Source organism: Salvelinus fontinalis, chromosome 15 (assembly GCF_029448725.1).
Source record: "Salvelinus fontinalis isolate EN_2023a chromosome 15, ASM2944872v1, whole genome shotgun sequence".
In the NCBI taxonomy this organism is placed as follows: domain Eukaryota; kingdom Metazoa; phylum Chordata; class Actinopteri; order Salmoniformes; family Salmonidae; genus Salvelinus; species Salvelinus fontinalis.
Window position 1 is genome coordinate 17,690,122 of NC_074679.1, and position 22,004 is coordinate 17,712,125.

Here is a 22,004-nt window from a genome sequence, read left to right on the forward strand (position 1 = left end):
TTTCAATGGTTTTGGTATATTCTGTATATTCTGTAGAATAATATCTGCACAAATGTCATTATTTCAATTGACTTGTCCCTTTTTTTAAACCACTTGGTGACACCCTTTGAGCACTGTTTTTTAATCTCCTTTATTTCAGTTTTGTCCTCTGTCATGCGCGTGATGCATAACAAATCATTTTGGTAGCCCCTGTTCACATGTGTGCTTATCAAAACTACTGAGTAAAGTAATGAACTCCTTTTAAAGCTACACAGAACACAAATATAAACACAACAATTTCTAAGATTCTACTGAGTTACAGTTCATATAAGGAACTAGTCAATTGAAAGAAATTCATTAGGCCCTAATCTATGGATTTCACATGATTGGGAATACAGATATGCATCTGTTGGTCACAGATACCTTCAAAACAGGAAAGGGGTGTGGATCAGAAAACCAGTTAGTATCTGGTGTGACCACCATTTGCCTCATGCAGTGCGACACATTTCCTTCACATAGAGTAGATCAGGCTGTTGATTGTGGCCTGTGGAATGGCTATGCGAAGTTGCAGGATATTGTCCGGAACTGGAACAAGCTGTCGTGCACGTCGATCCAGAGCATCCCAAACATCCTCAATGGGTGACATGTCTGGGGAGTATAGAAGAACTGGGACATTTTCAGCATCCAGGAATTGTGTACAGATCCTTGCGATATGGGCCGTGCATTATCATGCTGAAACATGAGGTGATACCTTTGGATGAATAGCACGACAATGGGCATCAGGATCTCGTCACGGTATCTGTGCATTGAAATTCCCATCAATAAAATGCAATTCTGTTTGTTGTTCGTACCTTATGCCTGCCCATACCATAACCCCACCGCCACCATGAGGAACTCTGTTCACAACGTTGACATCAACAAACCACTTGCACTAACGATGCCGTACACGCTGTCTGCCAACTGCCCGGTACAGTTGAACCCGGGATTCATCCGTGAAGAGCACACTTCCCAAGCGTGCCAGTGGCCATCGAAGGTGAGCATTTGCCCACTGAAGTCGGTTACGACGTCGAACTGCAGTCAGGACAAGACCCTGGTGAGGACGACGAGCATGCAGATGAATTTCCCTGGTTTCTGACAGTTTTAGCAGAAATTCTTCGGTTGTGCAAACCCACAGTTTCATCAGCCGTCTGGGTGGCTAGTCTCAGACGATCCCGCAGGTGAAGAAGTCAAATGTGCAGGTCCTGGGCTGACGTGGTTACACATGGTCTGCGGTTGTGAGGCCGGTTGGAAGTACTGCCAGGTGGCTTATGGTAGAGGAATTAACATTAAATTCTCTGGCAACAACTCTGGTAGACATTCCCTCGTTTCAACATGCCAATTGCACTCACTCTCAAAACTCGAGACATCAATATTGTGTGACAAAACTGCACATTTTAGTCTATTTTTATTGTCCCCAGCACAAGTTGCACCTGTGTAATGATCATGCTGTTTAACCAGCTTCTGTCAGGTGGATGGATTATCTTGGCAAAGGAGAAATATTCACTAACAGGGATGTAAACAAAATTTCAGAGAAATAAGATTTTTCTGCGTATGGAACATTTCTGTGATCTTTTATTTCAGCTCATGAAACATGGGACCAACACTTTACATATTGCGTTTATATTTTTGTTCAGTGTAAATTAAATATATGAGGAAGGTATGGAACAAAATCTGAAAGCATTTTTATGTTTCTGAAGTACTGTCACGTTCCTGACCTGTTTTCTCTTGTTTTTTTATGTGTTTAGTTGGTCAGGGCGTGAGTTGGGGTGGGCATTCTATGTATTGTGTTTCTATGTTGGGTTTAATGTGTTGCCTGATATGGTTCTCAATTAGAGGCAGGTGTTTGACGTTTCCTCTGATTGAGAACCATATTAAGGTAGGCTTTTCTCACTGTTTGTTTGTGGGTGATTGTCTTCCGTGTCTGTGTATGTCGCACCACACGGGACTGTTTCGTTTTCGTTCGTGTATGTAGTCTGTTCCTGTTCGTGCGTTCTTTGTACATTTGTAAGTTCTCAAGTCCAGGTCTGTCTACATCGTTTATTTGTTTTGTAGTTTGTTGAAGTGTTTTCGTCTTTCGTCTTTACTTTAATAAATATCATTATGTCCACATTCCACGCTGCGCTTTGGTCCAATCCCTACTCCTCCTCTTCAGACGAAGAGGAGGAGAATGACCGTTACAAGTACGTTTTTGTGTCTCCCAGTTGAAACAGCACAGTGACAATAGAGGGGGTTCGCTTTGTCTGCAGTGCAGTGAGGATGACGGCTATATCACTGACTTGTGACTAATATGACTGGCTTGTGTTGGCTAAGAAGACTGATGATCTCACTCTCCGTCATTCCTGCTATTCCTGTTACAAGCTAGCTACTGTGAAAATATAGTTAAAGTAAGAAACCTACTACAGTATCTTCATCACATGGAGCATTCACTTGTTTCTTTCCTGTAAATGTTATATTGTTCTCTGGAAGGTAAATGTCGTGGCTACAGTATGATGAGCAGCCTGACATTAACCTGAGGGATATACCCTGCATGGTGAATAAATATGCTTTGTCTTTGACCCTTACATTGACTTGTTTGCGAGTATGAAGTTATATCCAAAAACTACAACATTATTTTGTGAAGTATGTATGATAGATATTGTGTTCATAATGTTTGCAAAACACTTTTCTTGAAAGTGTTTCAAAAGTTACCATCATATTTCAGTAGCTTGATTAGGTCAAAACTGGAGTATAATAATCTTGGATGCAATAATTTGATATGGTTGTTCAATTTCAAGTTCTGTGTATGAATGCTTCCATACAATCATTCAGTCTTAAACAAAACATTTGGACAGTTTGAACCCAAGGCCACACCCACCAACCTGCCCACACAGGAATGTAGCCTACATGTTTCCATCAAGACAAATAACAAGCTTGTCTGTCACTGCTGTATCATCTGTAATCTCTCCTTTAAAAAGAAAGGAGTAGAGGAAACGAGGGAATTGACAGTATGGTTTGGTGACAGACTAATTCCTCAAAGCCCCCCAGTGTGGCTAAGCCTAGTCCTCCACTTCCTTTTATCGAGAGCTCTGCTATTTTCTTTCACTTGCAGAAGTGTCTTGTTCAATATCAGGTCATGTTCAAACGTAGGCAATGGTCTCATGTTGTTTAGTTTTCTGAGAGCCTTGTCAGTTTGACTGTGTGTAGTTGTGTCTCCCTGTCTATTTTGTCTCCAGTATCTGTTGTAAAAATGCGTTGTTGGCAGTAGCGTATATGGGACATGACTAGCAAAGCAAAATCTGTGTTTCTTCCTTGTCAATTTTACACTGTATTTGAAGCATAGGTAAATTGTGTGATTATCCCCATCACTGGCTCCTTGCATTACCACTTTGTACATCATTTCCTGCTGTTGAGCAGATTGAATCAGCTTTGATTATTTATACCACTTGACATTGAGAATGTGGGCTGATCTGAATACCACCCAGGGAAAATACATGGGCTCCAGGAGCAGCAAGTCTGTGGCAACCTGATAAAACGTAATAGCTTGCCAGCTCCTTGGGGATCTGCTGTCTCTATATTATAAATCACGCTCTCTCTGCCTGACTAATGCAGCCTCCGTACTGAACCAATAGTCCTACGTTTCTGCATAATGCAGAGGAGAGGACACTCTCTCAACCTCTGAATCATATCTGTCTAATTATGTAACATATGGCCATAAATGATGACTGAAATTATGATTGTCTATAATTGATCATTCATATGAAATGTAGCTCTGTTGTTTGTCCAGGTGAGATTCTTGTTCTGGTGGAGACTCACACATTATGTCTTACAGCCTGGAACAATTACCTTGAAATAGGTTGTCTGGATGTTTCACTGTGGGTGACTAAAGCCTTGTTCACAGGCCTTAATGCTCAAAGGCTTAATGCTCAAATTCTCAGTTTTGTTTTTGAAATCCGTTTTGGAATACTGACTGCCCAAACTGCAAGTTACAAGTGACTAAATCTGGTTGGTGTGAGTTCAGCCAGCAGTCATTTGTTTACATGGCTACGCTAATTGTCATGGCGGGTGTGTGCGCAGTGGTGTAGGATGATTGGTTGTGGTGCTCATGCTTCCCATAGCTCAGAAGTGAGGTAGCTAGCAAGCTAATATGTTGACAACAATGCCTGCCATGGATGTTTCCCAGTTGCTTTAGGTGTTCAAAATCACAATGTAAGAACACTTTTAAAGCCTCAAAGGATACATTGATCCAACTTTTAAAACAAGCCACAGCAGTCAACTAGCTAGCTAGGCAGCTGTTTAGCTCTCTAGCATTCACTAATTTGTCTGTAAATAATTAACAAGTTAGTTAGCTAGCTACCACATGTTCTTGTCAAACTGTGAACAGAGAAGCTAGCAAGCAACAAGATATGTCAAATAGCAGTCTAAAAACCACTTGAGAGCAAATAAATCAGTTGCATGGCCAGGAATCTGATTTATAATCTGATTTCAAACCACTTAAAAAGGAGGTTTGAAATGTGGTTTGAAATATCTGACTCCTTGTGCTTTTCGGCTGTTCAGACTGCAGGAAGCAAAACAGATTTGAATTGGATATGAAAAACAATTTGTGCACATAACATCCAAATAATTGTCACTGAGGATGATTTTTGGACAGAACTACCGAGTTCCTTGGCCAAGATGGGAGAACCTGCCAGAAGGACAACAGTCTCCACAGAACTTCCCCAATCTGGGCTTTGTGGGAGAGTGGCCAGATGGAAGCCACTCCTGATAAAAAGGCACATGACAGCACACCTGGAGTTTGCAAAAAGGCACCTGAAAGACTCTGAGATCATAAGGCAAAAGATTCTGTGGTCTGAGACCAAACATTTACTATTTGGCCTGAATGAAAAGCGCTATGTCTGGAGAAAACCAGGCACAGCTCATCACCTGTCTAACACCATCCCTACCGTGAAGCATGGTGGTGGCAGCATCATACTATGGGGATACTCAGAGAATGGCAAGGATAGAGGGAACAATGAATGGATTTAAATACAGGGAACTCCTTGATGAGAAGCTGCTTCAGAGTGCAAATGACTTTAGACTGGGGGCAAAGATTTCCGTTCCAACAGGACAATGACCCCAAGCACACAGCCAAAGCAAAGCTCGAATGGCTTCAGAACAAGAATGTGAAAGTCCTTGAGTGGCCAAGCCAAAGCCCAGATTTAATCCCATACAAAATCTGTGGAAAGACATGATCATTGCTGTTCACTGCTGCTTCCCATCTAATTTAACAGAGCTTGAGATAATCTGCAAGGATGAATAGAAGAAAATTCCTAAAACAACCAGATGTGCAAAGCTGATACAGACATACCCAAGACGATTCAAAGCTGTAATCGCCGCAAAGGTGTAATTGCCGCTTCTACAATGTATTGACTCAGGGGTGTGAATACTTATATAAATTCGATATTTCTGTATTTCATTTTTAATACATTTGCAAACATTTCTAAAAACATGTTTTCACTTTGTCATTATGGAGTATTGTGTGTAGATGGGTGAGAAAAAAACAGATATTTAATACATTTTGAATTCAGGCTGTAACACAACAAAATGTGGAATAAATCAAGGGGTATGAATACTTTCTGAAGACACTGTAAATGTCTTACCTGTGATGAAACGTTTTCGCACATAGCTAAGTGTGGCCTACCGGATCCCCACATTTCCCACGCTCCCACACCGAATAGCCTGAAGCTACAGGGCTCATCTTGCGGGCTCTGTTTCTCTACTGACGAGCATTGCGAACCATAGGTTTGGATTTTTTACCAGGTTACATGTACATTGAATAACACAGCAGCTTTTCTGAATGTTTGGTTAGCTCTGTATAACATAAAATCGACGACAAAGTTGGCTATTTTACAATGGGGCTCAATGGGAAAGAATGTCTGTTTTCCCCAATTTGTGGGTGTGGTCGAAGGGAATTCATTTTTATGATGTGAATATTGACTCAGAGTAGGCGCCGGAGTGGCGCAGTGGTCTAAGGCACTGCATCTCAGTGCTAGAGGCATCACAACACACCCTGGTTTGATTCCAGGCTGTATCACAACCTTCCGGGATTGGGAGTCCCACAGGGCGGCGCACAATTGGACCTGCGTTGTCTGGGTTAGGGTTTGGCCGGGGTAGGCCGTCATTGTAAATAAGAATTTGTTTTTAATTGACTTGCTTAGTTAAATAAAGGTTAAAAAATAAAATGTAAAAAGGCTGGAGACTGTTCAGTCAGTCAAGGATCTATAGCAGGATGAGATTATGCTTTATGTGTCCTAGGTGTAGGCTAACAGGGGTGTGAATGAGTCTGAAGAGCATCTACTCAAGGGGAAGCTGATGATGTGCACTATGAGATTGTTTTTCTCTGAGTGGTTATAATCAGTTAATGGGGGGGTTGGTAATAAATGTCATAAGTGAGATGTATTATTCTTAAATTATGCTGTCAAAATGTAGTGTTTATTTTTTTTATGTATATCTTCGGGTTGGCATGATGATATGCATCCAAAGGATGTTATTTTAGCCTGTTGATGGTGGTTCAAAGGATCATCATTTGTAGGCGCTTCATTATCCCTAGCCATTCTCCCGTTCCTTGCTCCGCGATGAATCACACACATCTACAATAATAACGGAATTTACGGTGACATGGTTGTAAAGGCAATTCACCAATCCCAAATGCGCCCACGATTTGGAGTAAAATTTAAAATCTACGGGGGCTGTGGTGTAATTTCTGCACAGCGCAATGTTGTGAATGAGGGACAGGGTGACGTCAGCGCTCGGATGTCAACAATGTAGAGCTGGGCGAAAGCATTTCATACGAGGGATACAAACAGCAGAGGAAGCTGCACGCTGTTTTTCAAAGAGACAAAAACGACAACATTCACTTAAGAGCAGTCGTAACACATATTAGGCCTAACCACACGTTATACGTTATAATACGAAATATTGATGACTATTGCTAAACGCGCGCTTTCAGCAGTTTGGAGTCTGTGCTGCTGAAGTCACCATGTGGAATCAATCTAATTTGTAAGAGACGGACGGAGCGCTGACGTGCAAGAAAACAGGAAAGTTAAGGTGAGCTTATTACTGTTTTGTTACCTAGGCCTATATCCAATTACACGATGGCTTTGGTTTAGAGTGCGTCCTTTCCCCTTTATTGCATTTTCCCATTTGCAGTGATTTTTTTCTGCTAGTGCATTACATTTCTTATACATTTGTTGATATAAAATCATAAATATGCATGGAGACGCTTGTTTTTTGTTGTTTAATTATCAGTTTAGCGCACCAATAGCCTTTGTTTTGCTATTAATACATTGAGGTGGTCTTCCTATTGCGCAGAGCGGTGACAGTGCGCTTTGTTGTGCAGGGAATGTTTTCGAACGAGGCTGTGGTCGCTACATGGTCAATATGACATGATAGGGCACTGTCATTTTGCGGAAAGCGGGAGCAGAGTGGGACAAAGGATCTCATCGAGTAGCTCGTATTCCCGCCATTGGCCGCTATAGAAAGACATTTGATTATTTGTTTTCAACGAATTAGTGACCTGGAATAATGCAGTGTTGATTTTAACGAACAAAAACGGTAAATAGATTGCACATGGACATGTTTTATGCTTGTTAGATGCCAGTAAACCGCCGTGATATGCTCAGCTATTGAAATAGGCTACTATAAGAATTTCCATAGAGAACTGTGTCACGGCTAGATGTCGCTCTGCTCCCCACGTGTTAGGCTACAAACACCAATTAAAGCTGACAATAAATCTTAACAAATGCAGATGAATGCCTAATTCTAGTTATACTTTTTGAATCACCGATTGAATGACCTAAAGGTTTTTATGGATTGATTCAAATTGTATTGAATATAATGGATTTAGTTTCAGTGCCACGCATGAACCTCAATGTTCCTCTTGGTCTACCCCTTCTGGCCATCTAATAATATTGTAATCTTTCAATCTGAAATGTGGTGTCACTTCCTGCCATGTTTTTTTGCATCTGATCTTAATAAGGTCATTTGCTTTCCCTTAATTTTCCCTGTTTAAGGTCTCACATGATGGAGAAAGGGTGACTGGGTGCACCAGTAACTCAAATACTTGAGAATATTAACTCAAATACTTGAGTTACTGGATTCCCGGGAAGCAGTCTTACATCATTGTTTTGAAAGGAATTTTCCTCAAATTAACCTACCTGTTTCATATAACCTCACTATTCTAAACAATATTCTCAGCAACTTAACTATTAAACCACAAATACTACTGTAAAATGTAATGTTGTAAATACAGCAGGCATAAAAAACAGAGAAAAGAGACAGGAGGAAAGAGAGAGAGAACATAATGAGAGAGAGAGAACATAATGAGAGAGAGAGAACATAATGAGAGATAGAGAACATAATGAGAGAGAGAGAACACAATGAGAGAGAGAACATGAGAGAGAGAGAGAGAACATAATGAGAGAGAGAATACAACCCATATTTAAGTTTATTTATTTTCCCTTTTGTACTTACAGCTACTAAACTGTAAATAGACACACTATGACATTTGAAATGTCTTTATTATTTTGGAACTTCTGTGAGTGTAATGTTTACTGTTAATTTTTATTGTTTATTATCTAGTTCACTTGCTTTGGCAATGTTAACATATGTTTCCCATGCCAATAAAGCTATTGAATTGAGAGAGAGAGAGAGAGCAATGAAGAGAGAACATAATGAGAGAGAGAGAGAACATAATGAGAGAGAGAACACAGGAGAGAGAGAGAGAACGCATCAAGGTGCATAAAGGGGGGAAAGCTAAAGATAGCGAGAGTACAGAAAGAGAGAGCAAATGAAAGCAATAGATGGAGAGACAGGGACATTCATCCTTCTCTACACAGTTTGGTCTGGCGCTAAGGCGTCCCCAGAGACAGTCTGTCCTTATCACCTTGGACGGGTTGATGGGAGTAGTAAAGGGGAGAGGAGGCGTCGCTCCAATCGCTTTTCATGCACCTCAGCAAACCTCTCAGACGAACGGGAATCCTGATACACCCTCAGTCACACCCTACGCTTGACTTTCACTACACTGTACACTGTAAATTATACATGCACCTCACAGTACTGTCTGCACTCTGTACATACTAAAGGGATGTGCTTCAAGACTGCTTGCCAGACAGTGTGTGGAAGAATAACATATGAGGTGATGTCTCGTATTGATAGATTCTGTACTAAATGGGTAGATTCTGTAGTAAAATGCCAGATGTCTTTCTCTGGTTGGGTTGAATCCAATACATTGGTTTCACTGTCTGCATCTCCCCCTCTGTGTGGCAACACTGAGAAACACCTCACAGTGCTTCACCACACATCATGTAAGAAATTAGATATGCAGAATGCCCTCCTCAGAAAGATAGAGTTCTGAGGACGTTTTTCCCCCACTGTAGATATAGATTTATCAGTATACTGTATCTCTATTTTGGAGTTGACACTGGATGACCCGACAAAGGACCACAACAACCAGTGTATCTTCCTCTGCCAATCCCCATTCCCAGTCAGTTCCCATCACCCCCTCACGGACTGTACTGCCAATCCCCATACCCAGTCAGTTCCCATCACCCCCTCACATACTGTACTGCCAATCCCCATTCCCAGTCAGTTCCCATCACCCCCTCACGTACTGTACTGCCAATCCCCATACCCAGTCAGTTCCCATCACCCCCTCACGTACTGTACTGCCAATCCCCATTCCCAGTCAGTTCCCATCACCCCCTCATGGACTGTACTGCCTAGCCCCATTCCCAGTCAGTTCCCATCACCCCCTCACGTACTGTACTGCCAATCCCCATACCCAGTCAGTTCCCATCACCCCCTCACGTACTGTACTGCCAATCCCCATTCCCAGTCAGTTCCCATCACCCCCTCACGTACTGTACTGCCAATCCCCATTCCCAGTCAGTTCCCATCACCCCCTCACGGACTGTACTGCCAATCCCCATTCCCAGTCAGTTCCCATCACCCCCTCATGGACTGTACTGCCTAGCCCCATTCCCAGTCAGTTCCCATCACCCCCTCACGTACTGTACTGCCAATCCCCATTCCCAGTCAGTTCCCATCACCCCCTCACATACTGTACTGCCAATCCCCATTCCCAGTCAGTTCCCATCACCCCCTCACATACTGTACTGCCAATCCCCATTCCCAGTCAGTTCCCATCACCCCCTCACGGACTGTACTGCCAATCCCCATTCCCAGTCAGTTCCCATCACCCCCTCACATACTGTACTGCCAATCCCCATTCCCAGTCAGTTCCCATCACCCCCTCACGTACTGTACTGCCAATCCCCATTCCCAGTCAGTTCCCATCACCCCCCCATGGACTGTACTGCCAATCCCCATTCCCAGTCAGTTCCCATCACCCCCTCACGTACTGTACTGCCAATCCCCATTCCCAGTCAGTTCCCATCACCCCCTCATGTACTGTACTGCCAATCCCCATTCCCAGTCAGTTCCCATCACCCCCTCATGGACTGTATTGCCAATCCCCATTCCCAGTCAGTTCCCATCACCCCCTCACGTACTGTACTGCCAATCCCCATTCCCAGTCAGTTCCCATCACCCCCTCACGTACTGTACTGCCTAGCCCCATTCCCAGTCAGTTCCCATCACCCCCTCACGTACTGTACTGCCTAGCCCCATTCCCAGTCAGTTCCCATCACCCCCTCACGTACTGTACTGCCTAGCCCCATTCCCAGTCAGTTCCCATCACGTACTGTACTGCCTAGCCCCATTCCCAGTCAGTTCCCATCACCCCCTCACGTACTGTACTGCCTAGCCCCATTCCCAGTCAGTTCCCATCACCCCCTCACGTACTGTACTGCCTAGCCCCATTCCCAGTCAGTTCCCATCACCCCCTCACGTACTGTACTGCCTAGCCCCATTCCCAGTCAGTTCCCATCACGTACTGTACTGCCTAGCCCCATTCCCAGTCAGTTCCCATCACCCCCTCACGTACTGTACTGCCTAGCCCCATTCCCAGTCAGTCCCCATCACCCCCTCACGTACTGTACTGCCTAGCCCCATTCCCAGTCAGTTCCCATCACCCCCCCACGGACTGTACTGCCTAGCCCCATTCAATTCCCCTTTGGTTGTACCTTTCCCTTGTGATGTACAGTGTCTCTGTACTCTGTATCTCTGTACTTGAGCTTGGATGACTCGGGGACAGTGTATTTGGAGGGATGCTAACTTTAAGGCCGTTCCAGTGGGGATAGGGTGTTTATGTGGTGCGGAGAAGGGATCTGTAGCTTCAACCTCATTCTGAACGGACCTGGCCTGGGTCAATAAATATATGCTTTAGTTGGTTGTTGAACCAGGACTGTTCTCTCATTAACAGGCAATACTTGAGCTACCCAAGAAGTGTTGTGTGAAAACAAACAGACAAAAAAATAGATTTGTACAGAAGTTGTGTATATGTTTTCTCTGTGCGGTATAGAAAATCCCTGTCTGATTGTGTGTGTGCGTGTGTGTGTGTGTGGTTGTGGCTCCCATCTTGGCTCTTATACACTGGGGTGCAACCAGTGGTGGCAGGCACACTGACAAGATGATGAGGTATTCTGAGCCACCAGTGGAATCTGGTCCACATACAAACACACACACACTTGCACACACAGGCGGACGAACACACACAAAACACCCTCTGGCAATTTCCTCACATGACGGAGCTAAGATGAAAATAGACCTGCATTCAGTTCAGCCAGTCCTAGTTATTCAGTTTACCATCAGTGACTCAATATGCTGCCACAAAATATACAGACGCAATCCACAGCCTACACTCTGTATACCAGGGGTCTCCAATCCTGTTCCTGGTGAGCTACCCTCGTGTAGGTTTTCGCTCCAACCCCAGTTGTAACTAACCTGGTTCAGCTTATCAACCAGCTAATTATTACAATCAGGTGTGCTAGATTAGGGTTAGAGTGAAAACCTACAGGACCGTAGCTCTCCAGGAACAGAGTTGAAGAGCCCTGCTATACAGTATGTGATTGTCAAAATGTTTCTGTGAGATGTATTTTGCTTTTCTGTAAGCTGTCCACAAATCTACAGTGTGTTGCTGATATGACAAAAAAGTAAACCTTGCACTTGACTTTTCCTACAAGCACTGACTTTGCCGATAACTTCATTATTGAGGAAAAATGTGCTTACGACGACTGTGATATGTGGTTGTATCACCTAGCTATCTTAAGATGCATGCACTAACTGTAAGTTGATCTTGATAAGAGCGTCTGCTTAATGTCTGAAATGTAAATGACAAGGCAGTGAGAAGTTACAAGTGAATCCTGTTATTTTACTGAGTGACAGTGACAATACGCCTCCGTACATACACAGCGCAGGAAGTGTGTTTCACACCTTCACTCTCCTCCCAACCACCTGTATGCCGGTCACAGGATGCAAACCACCAACCTGAACCTGCCCACCTCACACACACACACACACACACACACACACACACACACACACACACACACACACACACACACACACACACACACACACACACACACACACACACACACACACACACACACACACACACACACACACACACACACACACACACACACACACACGTACTCACTCACTCAAAGTCACGGAAGTAGAACACACGCCACACTTGACACAATAATATCCTCCTTAAGGCGTATTGTCAAAGCTCAATCTTGCTCCACAAATCTATGGTGTGTTGCTGATATGACAAAAAAACTAAACATTGACTTGAGTTTTCCAACAAGGACCAACTAGGGCTGTGGCGGTCATGAAATTCTGTCAGCTGGTTATTGTCATGCAAAAGACTGCCGGTCTCAAGGTAATTGACCATTAATTAACATAAACATGTTTAGCATCTCAAGGCTCCACTCATACAATCCTCTGATGCACGCCATTGGAACATCTACATTTTAAAAAGTCTGATAAGTCAATTGAATATGCACCATCACAATAAATTCATTATTTATTTTCGTCAGGTCTAAAGAAACATTATTATATTAAGAAAATGTATTTCAGAAGAATAGAATATGAGTTGGCTTACTGTATGTTATCTGGTTATGTACCATGCCATAGGCTGTAGGCTTGTTCATTTAGCAGACAGGATATGCTTATAAGTCCTGTGCCATTATTTTATATTATATAATTTTATAGTAAGAAGAATATATTTGGACAGCTGAATAAAATACAATGGATATATTTCCCATTCCGGAGTGAGAGTGTGTGCATATGAAGTGGCGATGTTGAGCGTAAAAGGGATCATTTGAAACAGGTCCTATACGCTAGATTTAGAGTTATTTGTCATCTTTAGCTGTGAATGATACAAACCTTAGAATGCATTAGAAATCAAAATATATACTGTATGGGCTGCATGATGTGACTACAGGCCATTGATGATTTCAGAAAATTGCAAAAAAAAGCTTGCTCTCTGTTCCTTACCTCAGGCTGCACACACTGTTTTCTCATCAAGAGATCATATTTTCACCTATCAGACTATTCTCAATTTAATCTTGTCTTTACTAATATGTAAAATTAGTTTAGATTTATACTGAAGAAAAGTATAAACAGAACATGTAAAGTGTTGTTCCCATGTTTCATGAGCTGAAATAAAAGATCCCAGAAATGTTCCATAATCACAAAAAGCATATTTCTCTCAAATGTTGTGCACAAATTTGTTTACATCCCTGTTAGTGAGCATTTCTCCTTCGCCAAGATAATCCATCCACCTGACAGGTGTGGCATATCAAGAAGCTGATTAAACAGAATAATCATTACACAGGTGCACCTTGTGCTGGGGACAATAAAAGGCCACTCTAAAATGTGCAGTTTAGTCACACAACACAATGCCACAGATGTCTCAAGTTTTGCAGAGTGTGCAATTGGCATGCTGACTGCAGAAATTATCACCAGAGCTGTTGCCAGAGAATTGAATGTTAATTTCTCTACCATAAGCTGCCTCCAACATCGGTTTAGAGAATTTGGCAGTATGTCCAACTGACCTCACAACCGCAGACCACGTGTAACCACAGCAGACCAGGACCTCCAAATCTGGCGTCTTCACCTGCGGGATCGTTTGAGACCAGCCTCCCAGACAGCTGATGAAACTGAGGAGTATTTCTGTCTAATAAAGCCCTTTTGTGGGGAAAAACTCACTCTGATTGCCTGGGCCTGACTCCCCACCCACAGCTGCGTCATGTGAAATCCATAGATTAAGGCCGATTGAATTTATTTCAATTAACTGATTTACTTATATGAACTGTAACTCAGTAAAATCGTTGAAGATGTTACATGTTGCGTTTATATTTTTGTTCAGTATAGAATGGTCCATTATCAAATGGGCAAGAACAGGGGAAATACGAAAAATACATGTTATACATATGCACTGGAATAGCGAATGGAGGCCACTTTCTCGCCGATAAGTTTTTCACTTATGTTGGGTAGGCTACTCCAGTAATTTCGCTGCACCACAGGTGATATTCCGCCCAAACTCTGTATTCTCCCAATGGGCTCTGTTCTTGCAACTACCCCGTGCTTAATTTGTGAAACCAAGTGAAATATGTTCGGGAACATCGATAGTAACATGTTTTCACAACGAAGCATATTTAATTGAACTGTTGACAGCCCCTCTGCGTGCTGGAGAAAGGAATGAAGGAGAGAGGTGAAGAGATGGAAACTCATGGTGGTGAGATATTCTGTAGCTAAAGGTAATGTGTCAGTCTATTAATTATTACATTTGAGAAAAATCCATATTACTAGGCTATTCAAAATCTAAAACAAATTCACTATAATTGTAGGCTTTATTTGAATTAGATTAATTTAGGCTAGACCAATTATGTACCAAAGATATCTTAAATCAGCATTATGTTTTTCTGACTTGTGTAATATGCTGTTGGCTATGTATATATAAAGGCACAATCATTATTTTAAATCAGTTTTTTTTTTGGACTTGTGCTCATATACGGTATGGGCCTATGCTTATGCACAAGCTCTAATTTGCATATGGGTGTTTTGAATTAATCATTACCTTAGAAAGCACTGTCCATTTAGTTGTTAGGCTTTGAAACAACCTCCACAAGAACCATGTCCAGAGTGCATTAGCGGAGATTACCGTGACTCAACGGTCATGTAGAATTTTACTGTGGTCATGTCTCTTGACTGCCAGTGTGGCGTTAATACGATCATCGTAACAGCCCAAGCACCGACTTTGCTAATAACTTCTTTATTGAGGAAAAATGTGCTTACAGAGACTGTGATATGTGGCTGTATCATGAAAGAAAGCCTGCTCATTAAACTCATTAAAATGCTGTGTATGTACGGAGGCGTATTGTCACTGTCAACTTTGTGTATGTAAACTTCTGACCCACTGGAATTGTGATACTGTGAATTATAAGTGAAATAATCTGTCTGTAAACAATTGTTGGAAAAATGACTTCTGTCATGCACAAAGTAGATGTCCTAACCGACTTGCCAAAACTATAGTTTGTTAACAAGACATTTGTGTAGCGGTTGAAAAACTAGTTTTAATGACTCCAACCTAATTGTATGTAAACTTCTGACTTCAACTGTATTTGCACTGGTGACAGACAATGCTGTGAACATGAAGGCTGCTTGGTCTAAAGTGGAGGAGTCCTACCCTCACATCACACCCATTGGCTGTGCTGCTCATGCATTGAATCTGTTCCTCAAGGACATAATGGCACTGAAAACAATGGATACACTCTACAAGAGAGCCAAGGAAATGGTTAGGTATGTGAAGGGTCATCAAGTTATAGCAGCAATCTACATCACCAAGCAAAGTGGGAAGAATAAGAGCACCACATTGAAGCTGCCCAGCAACACCCGTTGGGGTGGTGTTGTCATCATGTTTGACAGTCTCCAAGAGGGAAAGGAGTCTCTCCAAGAAATGGCCATATCACAGTCTGCCGATATGGACAGCCCCATCAAGAGGATCCTCCTGGATGTTGTATTTTGGGAGAGAGTGGTAAGCAGCCTGAAACTCCTGAAACCAATAGCAGTAGCCATTGCACGGATTGAGGGAGACAATGCCAACAATAAATCCATACTGCCCTGCCCACTTCACTGTTGTTCCAAGCAGAGGAAACTGCCGTTCTGAAATACATCAAAAAGCTTGAAGATTCTGCCTGAAGCTCATACACGCCGCAGTGTACATGTTGGACCCCAAGTACGCTGGCAAGAGCATCCTGTCTGGTGCAGAGATCAACAAGGCCTAAGGTGTCATCACTACCGTGTCTCGCCACCTTGGCCTGGATGAGGACAAGGTTCTTGGCATTCTGGCGAAGTACACTTCCAAGCAAGGGCTTTGGGATGGAGATGCGATATGGCAGTCGTGCCAACATATCTCATCAGCCACCTGGTGGAAGGGACTTTGTGGATCTGAAGCTCTTTCCCCTGTTGCCTCCATCATCCTCCAAAATCCCAGCAACATCAGCCGCCTCAGAGCGCAACTGGTCCTTGTTTTGGAACACACAAAGCACACAACAGGCTGACCAATTCAAGGGTTGAAGAATTGGTGGCCATCCAGGCAAATTTGAGGCTTTTGGAGCCTGACAATGAGCCATCCTCAACAAGGTTGGAAAGTGACAGTGGAGATGAGGCCTCAGAGTCTGATGTTCAAGAAGTGGTCATAGATGTCCAGGGAGAAGACATGGAAGCCTGAGAGGAAGACAACCAAAGCTTTAGTTTTTAGACTATCATTTTACAGATGTATGTTGAAAACGTTTTTGGGAGATGCGATGGATCATTGGTGATCATTCAATATTCCCTTTCTTTTGTTGTTCAGTGAAATAATCCCATGTGAAGAGTCTACTCATTTAATTAAAGTTTATATTGGAAGGATTTAAAAATGTGCAATTATGTCTACTTATGATAAGGTAAAAGGTTTATGTTTCTGTCTTCATATGATATGGTGAATATATCCAATGCAAAAATATCTACATTAATTTGCATATATTTCCATATATTCCCGTTAATTCCCACAGAAAGTTTCCATCTCTGAATATTTTACAAAATGTGCAACCCTAGTTTGTACCACGTTTTGTGCTGCTACCATGTGCCGCTGCCATGTTGTTTCTACCATGTTGTTGTCATGTTGTGTTGCTACCATGCTGTGTTGTCATGTGTTGCTGCCATGCTATGTTGTTGTCTTAGGTCTCTCTTTATGTAGTGTTGTGTTGTCTCTCTTGTCATGATGTGTGTTTTGTCCTATATTTTTATTTAATTTATTTGTAATTTTTTATCCTAGTCCAGGTCCCTGCAGGAGGTCTTTGCCTTTTGGTAGGCCGTCGTTGTAAATAAGAATTTGTTCTTTAACCTGTTTGGGATAGGGGGCAGTATTTTCACGTTTGGATGAAAGCGTGCCCAGAGTAAACTGCCTGCTACTCAGGCCCAGAAGATAATACACTGCTCAAAAAAATAAAGGGAACACTTAAACAACACAATGTAACTCCAAGTCAATCACACTTCTGTGAAATCAAACTGTCCACTTAGGAAGCAACACTGATTGACAATAAATTTCACATGCTGTTGTGCAAATGGAATAGACAAAAGGTGGAAATTATAGCCAATTAGCAAGACACCCCCAAAAAAGGAGTGATTCTGCAGGTGGTGACCACAGACCACTTCTCAGTTCCTATGCTTCCTGGCTGATGTTTTGGTCACTTTTGAATGCTGGCGGTGCTCTCACTCTAGTGGTAGCATGAGACTACCACTAGAGTGAGAGCAACCCACACAAGTGGCTCAGGTAGTGCAGTTCATCCAGGATGGCACATCAATGCGAGCTGTGGCAAAAAAGGTTTGCTGTGTCTGTCAGCGTAGTGTCCAGAGCATGGAGGCGCTACCAGGAGACAGGCCAGTACATCAGGAGACGTGGAGGAGGCCGTAGGAGGGCAACAACCCAGCAGCAGGACCGCTACCTCCGCCTTTGTGCAAGGAGGTGCACTGCCAGAGCCCTGCAAAATGACCTCCAGCAGGCCACAAAGGCATATATCCAGCCTAGGTATAAGCTCTTAATTCATTAAATTATTGCTGACTGTTTGAAATGCAGTGTATTTTACCTGTAATTGTACAACAAAGCTTATTTAAAGAAAACGTACAAAATGGAGATATACAGTACCAGTCAAAAGTTTGGGCACACCTACTCATTCAAGGGTTTTTCTTTATTTTTACTATATTCTACATTGTAGAATAATAGTGAAGACATCAAAACTATGAAATAACACATATGGAATCATGTAGTAACCAAAAAAGTGTTAAACAAATCAAAATATATTGTACGTTTTAGATTCTTCATAGTAGCCTCACTTTGCCTTGATGACAGCTTTGCACACTATTAGCATTATCTTAACCAGCTTCACCTGGAATGATTTTCCAACAGTCTTGAAGGAGTTCCCATATATGCTGATTACTTGTTGGCTGCTTTTCCTTCACTCTGCGGTCCAACTCATCCCAAACCATCTCAATTGGGTTGAGGTTGGGTGATTGTGGAGGCCATGTCATCTTATGCAGCACTCCAATACTCTCCTTCTTGGTCAAATAGTCCTTACACAGCCTGGAGGTGTGCTGGGTCAATGTCCTGTTGAAAAACAAATGATAGTCCCACTAAGCGCAAACCAAATGGGATGGCGTATCGCTGCAGAATGCAGTGTGCCTTGAATTCTAAATAAATCACAGACAGTGTCACCAGCAAAGCACTCCCACAACATCACACCTCCTCCTCCTCCATGCTTCACGGTGGGAACCACACATGCAGAGATCATCCGTTCACCTACTCTGCATCTCACAAAGACACGGCATTTCGATCCAAAAATCTCAAATTTGGACTTTCCACCAGTCTAATGTCCATTGCTCGTGTTTCTTGGCTCAAGCAAGTCTCTTCTTCTTATTGGTGTCATTTAGTAGTGGTTTCCTTGCAGCAAATTGACCATGAAGGCCTGATTCACGCAGTCTCCTCTGAACAGTTGATGTTGAGATATCTGTTACTTGAAATCGGTGAAGCATTTATTTGGGCTGCAATCTGAGGTGCAGTTAACTCTAATGGACTTACCCTCTGCAGCAGTGGTATCTCTGGGTCTCCCTTTCCTCTAGTGGTCTTCATGAGAGCCAGTTTCATTATAGCGCTTGATGGTTTTTGCAACTGCACTTGAAGAAACTTTTCTGTATTGACTGACCTTCATGTCTTAAAGTAATGATGGACTCTTCGTTTCTCTTTGCTTATTTGAGCTGTTTTTTCCATAATATGGACTTGGTCTTTTACCGAATAGGGCTATTTTCTGTATACCACCCCTACCTTGTCACAACACAACTGATTGGCTGAAGACTAAAATAAATTCCACATATTAATGTTTAACAAGGCACACCTGTTAATTTAAATGCATTCTAGGTGACTACCTTATTAAGCTGGTTGAGCGAATGCCAAGAGTGTGCAAAGCTGTCATCAAGGCAAAGGGTGGCTACTTTGAAGAATCTCAAATCTCAAATATATTTTGATTTGTTTAACAATTTTTTGGTTACTACCTGATTCTATATGTGTTATTACACAGTTTTGATGTCTTCACTATTATTCTACAATGTATAAAATAGTAAAAATAAAGAAAATGAGTAGGTGTATCCAAACATATGACTGGTAATGTATATTGTGAATTGCCCATAAATTTGAAAATATTGAGATATAAGTTTTAGGCCATATCGCCCTAGTTTCAACTCCAAAATAGAGATACAGCATACAGATATATCTACAGTGCATTTGGAAAGTTTTCAGACCCCTTGACTTTTCACACATTTTGTTACGTTACAGCCTTGGTCTAAAATGTATTACATAGTTTTTTCCCCTCATCAATCGACACACAATACCCCATAATGATGAAGCAAAAACAGGTTTGTGGACATTTTTTGTAATTTATATATAAAAATATATATTTATTTATCACATTTACATAAGTATTCAGACCCTTTACTCAGTACTTGCACACACTGTACATAGATCTTTCTATTTTTATTTTATTTTGTGTTATTGACTGTATGTTTGTTAATGTGTAACTCTGTGTTGTTGTTTGTGTCGCACTGCTATGCTTTATCTTGGCCAGGTCGCAGTTGTAAATGAGAACTTGTTCTCAACTGGCCTACCTGGTTAAATAAAGGTGAAATAAAAAATAAAAAATATATACTTTGTTGAAGCACCTTTGGCAGCAATTAAAGCCTTGAGTCTTCTTGGGTATGAGGCTATAAGCTGGCACACCTGTATTTTGGGAGTTTCTCCCATTCTTCTCTGCAGATCCTCTCAAGCTCTGTCAGGTTTGATGGGGTGCGTTGCTGCACAGCTATTTTGTATTTGTATTTATTGTGGATCCCCATTAGCTACACTTCCTGGGGTCCGGCAAAATTCAGGCAGTTATACAATTTTAAAAACATTACAATACATTCATAACAAATTTCACAACACACTAAGTGTGTTCCCTCAGGCCTCTACTCCGCTACCACATATCTACAACACAAAATACATGTGTATGTGTGTGTATAGTGTGTATGTTATCATGTGTGTGTATGCATGTGTCTGTGCCTATGTTTGTGTTGCTTCACAGTCCCCGTTGTTCCATATTTTTATCAGTTTTTTAAAAATCTGATTCTACTGCCTACATCAGTTACCTGATGTGAAAAAGAGTTCCATGTAGTCATGGCTCTATGTAGTACTGTGCACCTCCCATAGTCTGTTCTGGACTTGGGGACTGTGAAGAGACCTCTGGTGGCATGTCTTGTGGGGTATGCATGGGTGTCTGAGCTGTGTGCTAGTCGTTTAAACAGACAGCTGGGTGCTTTCAACATGTCAATACCTCTCACAAATACAAGTATTGATGAATCTCTCCTCCACTTTGAGCCAGGAGAGATTGACATGCATATTATTAATGTTTTCTATCTGTGTACATCCAAGGGCCAGCTGTGCTGCCCTGTTCTGAGCCAATTGCAATTTTCCTACGTCTCTTTGTGGCACCTGACTACATGACTGAACATTATTCCAGGTGTGACAAAACTAGGGCCTGTAGGATCTACCTTGTTGATAGTGCTATTAAGAAGGCAGAGCAGCACTTTAGTATGGACAGACTTCTCCTCATCTTAGCTACTGTCGTATCAAAAGGTTTTGACCATGACAGTTTACAATCCAGGGTTACTCCAAGCAGTTTAGTCACCTCAACTTGCTCAATTTACACATTATTTACTACACGTTTTAGTTGAGGTTTAGGGTTTAGTGAATGATTTTGTCCCAAATACAATGCTTTTATTTGGGACAAAGCATTCTGAAACTAACTTGAGCTCTTTGTTAAGTGTTGCAGTCATTTCAGTCACTGTAGCAGCTGATGTGTATAGTGTTAGGTCATCCACATACATAGACAAACTGGCTTTTCTCAAAGCCATTGGCATGTCGTTAGTAAAGATTGAAAAAAGTAAGGGGCCTAGACTGATGCCCGGGAGAATTCCTGATTCTACATTGATTATATTGTAGAGGCTTCCATTAAAGACACCCTATTTGTTCTGTGAGACAGGTAACTCTGTTATCCACAATACAGCAGGGGGTGTAAAGCCATAACACATGCGTTTTTCCAGCAACAGACTAAGGTCGATAATGTCAAAAGCCGCACTGAAGTCTAACAAAACAGCCCCCGCAATCTTTTTATCATCAATTTCTCTCAGCCAATCATCAGTCAAATGCTGTGCTTGTTGAATGTCTTTCCCTATAAGCGTGCGGAAAGTCTGTTGTCAATTTGTTTACTGTAAAATAGCATTGTATCTGGTCAATACAATTTTTCCCCAAACTTTACTCAGGGTTGGTAACGGGCTGATTGGTCGACTATTTGAGCCAGTAAAGGGGGCTTTACTGTTCTTATGTAGCTGAATGGATTTTTCTTCCCTCCAAGCCTGAGGACACACACTTTCTAGTAGGCTTAAGTTGAATATATGGCCAATAGGAGTGGCAATATCGTCCGTTATTATCC

General features: G+C 42.1%; 1 protein-coding gene across 1 annotated transcript in view; it reads left to right on the plus strand.

The window, feature by feature from the left end:
• The first annotated feature begins 6,726 nt into the window (after positions 1-6,726).
• The window catches only part of LOC129811488 (transcription regulator protein BACH2-like), a 48,107-nt gene continuing 32,829 nt past the window's right edge, over positions 6,727-22,004 (plus strand). Inside the window, exon 1 of the mRNA XM_055862844.1 lies at positions 6,727-7,080. The gene's annotated coding sequence lies outside the window, so the exon portion shown is untranslated. The remainder of the gene's footprint in view (positions 7,081-22,004) is intronic.